The sequence below is a fragment of the Aulonocara stuartgranti genome (genome assembly GCF_965226115.1).
Source record: "Aulonocara stuartgranti genome assembly, chromosome: 2".
Lineage (NCBI taxonomy): Eukaryota > Metazoa > Chordata > Actinopteri > Cichliformes > Cichlidae > Aulonocara > Aulonocara stuartgranti.
Genome location: NC_138940.1, coordinates 13,351,992 through 13,362,180, shown reverse-complemented (window position 1 = coordinate 13,362,180; position 10,189 = coordinate 13,351,992). Strand labels below are relative to the sequence as shown.

Genomic DNA, 10,189 nt, shown 5'->3' with positions numbered 1-10,189 from the left:
AGGCTGGAGGAATCAGCTGATGCAATTCGTGAGAAAGTGGGGCAGGTGGAAGCACCTGTTCTGAGATCAGCAGGGTCAGTGAAAAAACAACCAAAACAGACTAATGCTTCAGCACAGTCCTGCTTCACCAAGTAACACTCACACACTGAAAGTTCACCGTCAGCCAGTTACAGGCCTTTACATTGTCACGCAGAAGAACACAAAAGAATAAAAAGTTTAAAACATAAACTAAAATGGATCAATCTGTTGACAGAATAAACAGCATTGATGCAGTGAGAGATAAATAATGATCCCAAACTGAACAGCTAGCAGCAGAACCCTGATTTAAAGTCTGCTTGGAGCTGTTTGACTTGTTCTTGTTCGTGCCAGTGATTTAATCATAAACCTCCATGAGGAATTCAACTTAGCATTCAAAGTATTTCCTGTGTCTCAGTTCAGATTCTTCCTTTAGTAGTTTTGCAAATACACTGCTAATTTCATTAGCTTATTGCTGATTTACAGCTCTGTGTGCCAGCTGCTGCATTTTGCAAACATTGAATATTTATGATGCCTCTGAACGTTCATATTATTAAAGTTCTCTACAGCAAAGTCAACAGTGTAACTTTGCATAATCACTGAACAAACCCCCCAAATACCCCAACACATCAGTGATTATGAACGTCTGTTGCTTTTTATAGTAGGTAAGCATCTGTGTTACCATCAGTGCTGATGTTGTTCCCGGCCTTTCCGTTGAATGACGAACACACCATCCTACACTGATGGAGTCAAACCTGATAGTTTGGACACGTTCAGTTGTCCAATTAGGAAACATAAGACAGCATTAAACCAGGATAAACTGGAAGTTCCACACAAGCACAGGGAAACATGCAGACTTCCCGGAGAAGGACCCTGTGAACGTCTGAGCCCAGGATCAGCCTGCTGATGTAGACATTTCATCCAGCTCACAGATGGTAAGTTTTATTCCTAAAAATAAGTTTATTTCCTTCTGCAGATGCTCGATGACCAACTGAGAGTGCAACTTCAGTGAGAATATTTGTAAGTGTGAATATTTTGTATGTAGACAGTGACAGCAAAAGACAAAGAAGCAGTTTTTTGATTTTTCTGCAACCTGTTAATGGCTAAAATATTATATTTGCTATATGAATTTTTTGTGAGCTTTTGAGACTTCTACATCATCGGTGTGATTTCTTGCCTTCCTCCAAAGAGTAAATTAATCGCTGAAACCATTTCTAAGAAATAAGCAGCAAAAAAAGAGACAGAAATGCTGGATGTACACATATATGCACATTAATATGTAAATTATTTCTATCTGTTCTTTACATGTTCAATAAACACACACACAATAATAAATTCTAATGATCATGATTATCAATTCATGATGATCATTTAGTCTTTACTGAATTGTTCTCTGTGTCCTCCTGACATTTGATGCAAACTTAAAGGTCTTAAATTTCTTCTTTAATTCAATTTTGTCTAATGATTCTTTTTTTAGGAGAAGTTTCAGATATTAAAAATGTTAGATATTTTAATGTGGTTCATTTTGTCTATTTTTCTGTGAATGATTATAAAACTCTGAAAAGTGTTCACTGATTTGTCTCAGTAACTTCTGTTCACTAGTTTCTTTAGTATTTGGATGTCGCTGTAACGCGCAGTAAGCAAAAGTCTGCAGGACTTCATTTTGTTCTGTAGCCACTTCAAAATCTCACTGGGCTCAGGAGAGACTTTTATTGCGCTCCAGGCTTTTATAGTGATCTGAATTTAAAGGAAATATTAATTTAAAAGACAAACTGGTTCAGTTTAGATTTACTGAACAACAAGAACAAAAACAGCAAAGCAAACAGTTTCCCCCCAAACCACCAGGATTAGGATCGGTGGCCCTGTGGTAGGAAATAGATCTGGAAGCTGCTAATGCGCACTTTGCTATTAAAGCGTGCCACCTGTGAGTTACTGAATGCGAGAGAAACCAAAAATCCAATAAAAACTCGATTACAACAACACTTTATTTGTAAGCTCCAATAATACGAGCAGAGTATAAACTCATTTCTGGCAGAAATACGAGCATGTTTGGAAGCAGAGTGAATCCCAAAAGGACGACGAGTAGATTCACCTGCTGCAGAATAAAACACAGCCAGCCGGTCCTCTGTGAAAATATATAAAGAAATGATAAATAAAAGCAGCGGCAGAAACAGCATTAAAACAACAGGTGTTTAATTTTGCTGCAGTCATCTTGGATGATGAAAGAGCCGGAATATCATTTAAAGCTACAGAAACGAACTGTTGTTTGTGCTGAAGGGAAATGACAAAGGAGATTCATTTTCAAGCTGATGGACGTAATCGTTCACAGATATCTGCCAATCATGTTCATTTATTTCTCTGCCTCTTTGGCCCACAGCAAGATCAATTGATTGATTAAGATTGATCAAAAAGTAACATTTAAAGTCATAAAAGTAGAAAAAATGCAGTCTCCTGAATCTAAACTGGCAGCTGATTCTACAGAAGAAGAGCCTGAAAGCTGAAGACTCTCAATCTAGTTTGACTTTTGGAAACTATGAGAGTGACGTGCTCTGTTAGAACAAAATGATGCTGTGAGGTCTCTAAGATTTTAACCCAGTGAAGAGTTGACGAAGGAGTTTTTAGGACAAGCTGATAATAATGCATTGCAAAGTCCAGCAGAACCAACACATGCATGAACTAGTGTTTCAGCATCACTGCTTGCTGGTCCGATATGGTAAAAATGGTAAATGGCCTGTATTTGTATAGCGCTTTACTAGTCCCTAAGGACCCCAAAGCGCTTTATACGTTCAGTCATCCGCACACATTCACACACACATTCACACACACATTCACACACTGGTGATGGCAAGCTACATCGTAGCCACAGCCACCCTGGGGCGCACTGACAGAGGCGAGGCTGCCGGACACTGGCGAAACCGGGCCCTCTGACCACCACCAGTAGGCAACGGGTGAAGTAAACTAAATTATAAAATCTGTTAAGTAGATTTCAGGTGACATGTCCATGATAATTTTGAGTAATTAGAAATAAATACAGGTAAAGTTTGGGGATATTTGATCAAATTTATTGTGATTAATTTTAGGGTGAAGTTGAAAGTTGTTGTGACGTATGTTTGAATTTGGTGTGTTATGTGTGTGTTACGTCAGCCAAGAAAAGAAATTAGATTAAGAAATTTGGTCAACTGGCGGTTAGAGTCCACAGTGATGCTTCCAGAATTATTTAAAGTACTTAGGACGGGAAGTTGGACTTCCTAGGGGTGCAAAATGTTCTGAGGGTTATGCCTCCACTCTGTTCCGGACGTGGAACATTGTCCTTGGGCGAGAGGGTTAATTCAGTTGACAACTGCGAGCACTGGGGACGCTCGTTAATAGCTAGTGGTCAAACACCACTTTTCTTGCACTGTTTGACCGACAGGGGCGGGGCCCCTGGGTGTGACCATTTTAAACGTGGCTCACATGTAAGCTTTACGGAAAGCTTCAGGCGCCAGCAGGATGCTGGGTGTTCATGAGGTGGAGCTTCTTGTCAAGCTGCGGGAAGCGCTTATAGATTAAGATAGGACTTAGTAATCAGGCCACTGTCCCGGACAGATAACGGCTACAATTGACCAGCAAGGTGGGCGAACCTGGGCTTAGATGCTTTTAAATTAGTCAAAACGGTAGGATGACTAGTACTAGAGGAAGATGAAGTGAAGATGTGAATATGGTAATGGAAATAATTTATCTTGGCGGTTACTGGCAGTCTTTTGTTATATATAAATGTGTGAATGTATAAATGAAGGGTAAAATTGTCATTTGGAATGAATGATTAAAGGTGAACATTGTTTTGAGAGAAAAGTGTGTGTGAGATGACAAAGTTCAGGGAAGTGTGTAAAATGTTGATGAAAGTATTGCGTGGATGATGCTTCAAAACTGAGCTGAAAGAATGGTGATATGTGTGGAAAATTGTTAATTGTCCTGATGTCTGAAAGAGCTTTGCTGAGCACGTTGAAGATTGTGACGTGAATGCTTGCAAAACCAAAGAGCTTAGTATATTTAAAAGTGTGTGTGTGTGCGTGAAATAAGGGTGCATTGTTTTTAGATCAAGACTCAGCAGAATTACAGAGGGTTTATAGACTGTAAATACAAAAAGAAAAAAAAAAACAAGAGTTCGATTAGCCTGTAGAAACAGGAAAGAGAGAAACAGAAAAATATGAGTCTGTGTTGCTGTGTGTGTGTGACAGGAAGCAGTGTGTGAGATAGGAACATTGCATGCCCATAAAAAGAAACTGGCTGGTGTGTGAACTGTCCAGAGAGAGAGAGACGAGTTAAAATCTAGGCAGATGAAGCTAATGGATGTATTAAGAACAAGTGATCAAATTATATTAATTGAATGTTTTAGTGTTAATACAGGTGGACTCTTCTCAACCTGAAAATGTGAGTACAGCGGCAAAATGATAGATTAACAGAATTGGGATGAAAACAGGCCAGGCTTTGGCTTAAAATTTGACAGCTTCACCTCTCATTGTCTCCTTATCCTGAGAAGAAGCTTAAAGGACAGTCAATCTCCTGATGAAGACAGAAGACAGACAGAACACAGTGTACTTGAAGAATTAACAGCAGGCAAGGCCCCACAGGAAACTGTGAGAACAGTGAGCGGTGAACCTGGACATTATATAGTGAATGCATATGGGAAAATTGGATTGAAGGCTGAACTTATGCAGGTTTAGAAATTTTCACCACATCACAACAATGAGGTTAAAAAGCTAGACAACACACATATAGAAATGGTTACATGTGAAATTAGTTTTGGGGAGAAGCAGAATTGAGATAGTTTGAATCCACAGCTCAGTGCAAAGAGGCATGAGTTAAACCTGATTATAAAATACATATGCAATGAAGAAGCAGCTTACACTCCATTAACATGATCACATAACATGAACGCAAGGAAGAACACGCTTACATTTATCAAGGTGAATACATGAAATAAATTGGTATTTTTGGCCGGAGAGAGAGAGAGAAGTGGGTTGTTTAAGCACTGATTATAATAATGAAAGTGTCTAAGTTTGTCATTTTTAGGTCCATTTGGATCAATTTTCTACATGCGACGGTCGGTTATTGGTTAACATCACTGGAAACATTCAGGCCTGGTTGTTTACAGCGCCATGCATCACTAAACCTGACAAGAGAGCTCTAACTCCTGGCTGAAGATAAGGAATGCTGTTATTTAAGGTGGGAAATCAAAATTTGGGTTAGCAAACTTGGGAAAGAAAAAACTGACTGCTTAAGTGGGAAAATTGTGAAGGAGTCTGAAACACCGCAAAAAGAAACATATACAAAATCACACACACAAACAGAAAATGCATTAACCTTACAAATACAAGAGAGCTCATGAAGATTAGACAGCATGTTGAGCATGGGAGTCTGTTTATTAGTGTTAAAATAGTGTGAACACACTTAAACCCTGAAGTTGAGGAATAACGCGGGAAAGTTTCATGACAAGAGAGTGACGTTGGTGAAAATGAAAAAGTGATTAAAAGCTTAAAGTAGTTTTAAAATAGTGAATTGGAAGTGTTCTTGTGTCGATTGAGCAAAACAAGTGATTACTCTAGGAAGAAAATAAAATAATTTAATAATGTTGTAAGATTTAAATATGTCTTCCTCTTGTCACGGTAACGTCTTGTGATATGACTCAGTATGCAAATTAGCTGAAATGAGTGGTGAGAAAGAAGCTTCCTGTGTGGCTGTGTGACTGAGGCTTTGAATGGAGGAAACATAGCAGAGACTGAGAAGAATTAGTTGGTGAAATATAATATAATGGTAAAGTACCAGGATAATTAAATAAGGTGGTCAGGTCTGTTCAGAGGTGCAGAGTTGGACAAGAAAGTTATAATTTAGTGATGACACATTGTTATAACGGGTTTATATGTTATGCTAAATCTAAGTATGTTAAAGTGCTTAAAGGGGATTGTGTATTTAGCAGGTGAAATTATGTCAGAAAATGAACAGAGGGAGTGAGTTTAAGTCTGATTTCAGACTATGTAAGTATTAGTTAAACCAAGAGTAGGGCAAAACTTTTGTGGCCCTGAAGTTCTAACCTCCATAACATATTGATAGATAAATAAGAAAGAATTTTGTGTTTAAGATCTTTGGGGTTGTTGTTTGAGTGATGGGTGGATTGTGTCAGTTAGGTTTGGGTTGTTTTCTTATTTTAACAGAGGGAGTTTTAGTAAACATGGACATGTCTAGAATTGGGCCCATTATTTTTGTAACAGTGCACTTAGAGAAAACCTGTCAGGTGATTATGTGTCGTGTTTTGATGAGCTAATAATCAGCTCTCTTTTTTCTCATTTTTTGTAAGCAGGCCTGCAAGATTGAATTAACAGCGCTGAAAACTTTTTTTCGGGAGAGCAAATATAAGGTGACCTTTTCCAGATTACAACTGGCTGAGGAGAAGGCCACCTGTGGGAACCTGGGAGTTCCTGTCTAAAAGGATTGCAGCGTGTCAATCCAGACCAAAAATGATAGATAAGTGTTTTTATTTTGAGTGACTGTGTGTGAATGAGTGAATGAGGGTGAGCATGAATAAAGGGGGACAAACAATTGACTAGGTTGGGGAGAGAAAGGGGATGCTTTGCAGACTTAATGTTTTGGCTGCTGATTTTGGGTTGCTGAGGTTTGCTTAAGAAAATTCTGTTTTATTGACTGGGTTTAGATTATGGTACTAGATTATATTGTTGGGAAAATGCCAAATGCTAAAGGGGAGAAACTTTTTGATATAACTCATGCCATTAACAAAATAGGCCACTGTAGAAGTCAATTAAAGTTTATAGAGGAAAATAACTAAAACAAAAGTAATATTTATGAGTCACATAGGAGATTGCTAGACTTTTCATATAAAATGCAGTTATAGAATAATAAACACTTGACGAAGTGACCAAGGTTTTTTCCTTTAAAACAGGAGCAAAGTAAGGAAAGGACATATATTTAGGTTAAGTCTGGTAAAGTATAATTAGAATGTACCGTTACATTAAGAGGAGCAAAATGAAATCAAAATATGATGTATCAAGAACATGTTATAACACACGAAATGTGAGTTTTAAAATGAAGTTAGTGTTAACACACAGGTGTTGTTTCTAGGCAGGTTTGAATGGAGCCAGTGGTGTAAAAGGTTTAACATGATGATTAGACTGATCTTATTCCTACAGGTTTGGAGGTCTGGGGCAAATATACCCTAGAGGAGAATTGCTGAGAGTTTTAGAGAAATGATGTGACTAAGCTTTTCCTGTCATTTTTATAAGGGGTGGTGAAGTATTTTCAGTATTTTCAGTTTTAGTAGCTGGCTTTAGCGCATTTGACACATGAGATGTGCCAAGAAGGGGTGATTTTGGGTTTAATTTGAAATAAGGGGCTTTATCAAGGGAGCTTGATAATTTAGCTATGATAAAACTTACTCATAAGTAATTGCTTCTACGCTTAAACTTAATTGATTGAAAATGCTCGTTTGTTTTCCCTTTGATTTTTTAGTAGAATGTGGGGGGTCAATGTAAAAACAAAATGTTTCTAGATATAGATAACATGAAGGTTTATTTGTAGGTGAGAGTTAAGACACATTTTGCGTGGAAACTTTTGCACTTGCAAGAGTTTTTTTTTTTAACCCTTTAAGACCTACCAAGGCCGCCAGAGCTTACTTTATATTTTTACATGCTGTAGTGCCATTTTTGGGAGCATTTCAAGTTGCTATACATCAATACAACTGTTATAGCCCATATTTTAATAATATGTATGCATTAAGTCCATAGTAACTACATAAATTGCAAAAAAGTGCAATAAACTACAAAAAAATTGAAAATCTTTTTTTTTTTTTTTTACATATATTTCTACTTGGAGAAATTTAAGAGGTTTATCCCTCAAAACTTTAAATACAAAAAAGTTGCAAAAAATAGTTTCCCACCACAGGAAATTTATTTTGAGTGTCTTCATAGTTTTCATAGTAGTTCATAGTTTTGAAATACACCAATTCTTATATACTGCAGGAAAAACGAAAAACAATCCTATGATGCAAATTTGCGAAGAAAACAGCATGTGCATCAAAATAAAGATAATTTTTTAAAGTAAAAAGACCACTTTTGAGCCGTGTCTTTCTTGGCCCTAAAGAATCCAAAAGAACTGGAATTTAATACTAGCCAGCAACAGCTCTCGTCACTCCACTTGTTATTGCTCTCGCCGGCTCCCTGCAGCTGTCCACATCAAGTTCAAGGCACTAATGTTTGCCTACAAAGTGGCCACTAGCGCAGCACCCATCTACCTGAATTACCTCATTCAGATTTATGAGCTTTCACTACAGTCTGCTGAAGAACAATAACCTGAGGTCAGTGCGAGGCATGAAGTTTCAATCCGATTCTCCACAGTCAGCAGAATCGCCTACAAAGTAGTTACTCCCCTTATATGCTATTTACTCCCATACACGAATGACTGTACAAAAGTTGTGGGTGCTTTAGGTGTTTAGAGTCTTATTTATGAAGTCAGCATGGTGTCTGATCATCATACAGCACCGAGTGGCTGAACAGGTGCTGTACGGAATGTATGAATGCGACGGTGTCTTTACCGGTAAGTCGTGTTTTCAAAGGAAAAAAAAGGAATTTCCCGTGTTGCTTGCAACCTTGAGGTACTTGTATCATGTTGATCTTGGAGGCTGGGTGTAGAGGCATTTATTTTCAAAGGCTTCTCTGTCAGCTACTGTCGCTTTGATTGGATCTCATTTGTAATTTACTGTGAACAAAAGCCAAATGAATACATGTAAATGGAAGATGTAAAGAGTGCGGTCAGGGCGAGGAAGGAGTTGCGGCAGCCGTCACTTCAAGGGTAAGATAACGAGCACTTTCTACATGCTTCAGTTCCAACACTAAACAACTTATACTGTATACCCTGTGTCAGAGGGAGCAGATAAGCAAAAATGAAAAGCTAACCTCGCTTTGATGTGACGATTTTATGGTAAAGGCTACATTTGTTTTACTGCAAGAAGAAAACTCAACAGTCAGAGATCTGATTTTGAGATGATTCAGTCTCATGTAGTTCCAGATGAATGCAGTTAGTAGAAATCTTTTCACAGTCTTGATTTGTGTCACTGAGGTAATGGTGTTTGATTTGGAGACAGTGGCTGTGACACAAAGCTGAAGATGCTCAGATGTTCATAGGGAGTCCATCAGAGGGACAGCTCAGAGTCAGAGATGGTTTGGATTTGTGCAGAGGAGGGAGGGGGGATATACTGTACTGGATAAACGATTAAGGAGGAAAAGAGGAAGATCTCAGAGAAAGTATACGGATGTAGTAAAGTGAGACATGCACAGGGTTGGAGTGACAGTGGAGGATGGTGGGATAGGAGGAGATGGAGAAAGATGATCCACTGTGGGAGTAGCTACAGAGGAAGGTAAAAGTCTGTTATTAAGCATGTGAGACTACAGCGTTTCACAGGTGTGACGGGTTTTGTTTTTAGCTTGGGTTTCAAACAATGAAGTGCTAATACGAAGCATCTGAGCTTTAAATCTAAACTCTGAATGTTCATTTTGCTTCTCCCGCTCATGTTTCCATGAAAACAGCACGTTTCAGTATCGACAGAAGAAAAGACACAATTACTGTTCATGCCTCTGATGGTTCATTTCTCCATTGAAATTGCTCACAATGAAACCATTAGAACACTTCAACCTTTGTCTGTGACCATACTCATCAATAACAGGAAATATCTGTATGAAAGCAGCCCTTTTATTCATTTGTGTCTGAGCTGGCTCTTGATATGTCTCAGTCCAGGTCAGGGTCAGTATCTGAGCCAATTTTGAAAAGCTGTTGTTCAAAAAAACCTTCACACCAACTTCAAATTATTGCTGCCAGAGAGGCTCATGTGAACACGATGAGTATCAGATCCATTTCTAATACAATAACAAAAAAAAACATGCAATCTCTTTTATTCTTCAGTCACCTTTCTCACTCACTATGTGCTAATAGACTTCCCGTCTTCGTTCTCTCACCCCAGCCCGTCGCGGCTAGTGGCCGCCCCTCCCTGAGCCCGGTTCTTTCTGTTAAAAAGGAGTTTTTCCTTCCCAATGTCACCACAGTGCTTGCTCATAGGGTGTCATATGATTGTTGGGTTTTTCTCTGCATGTATTGTAGTGGGGTCTACCTTACAACATAAAGCACCTTGAGA

The 10,189-nt window shown here is 38.5% G+C and overlaps 1 protein-coding gene across 3 annotated transcripts in view; it reads right to left on the bottom strand.

Moving 5' to 3' along the window:
* Positions 1-10,189, bottom strand: part of shtn3 (shootin 3) — a 510,884-nt gene that overhangs the window by 105,117 nt on the left and 395,578 nt on the right. The window lies entirely within an intron of this gene.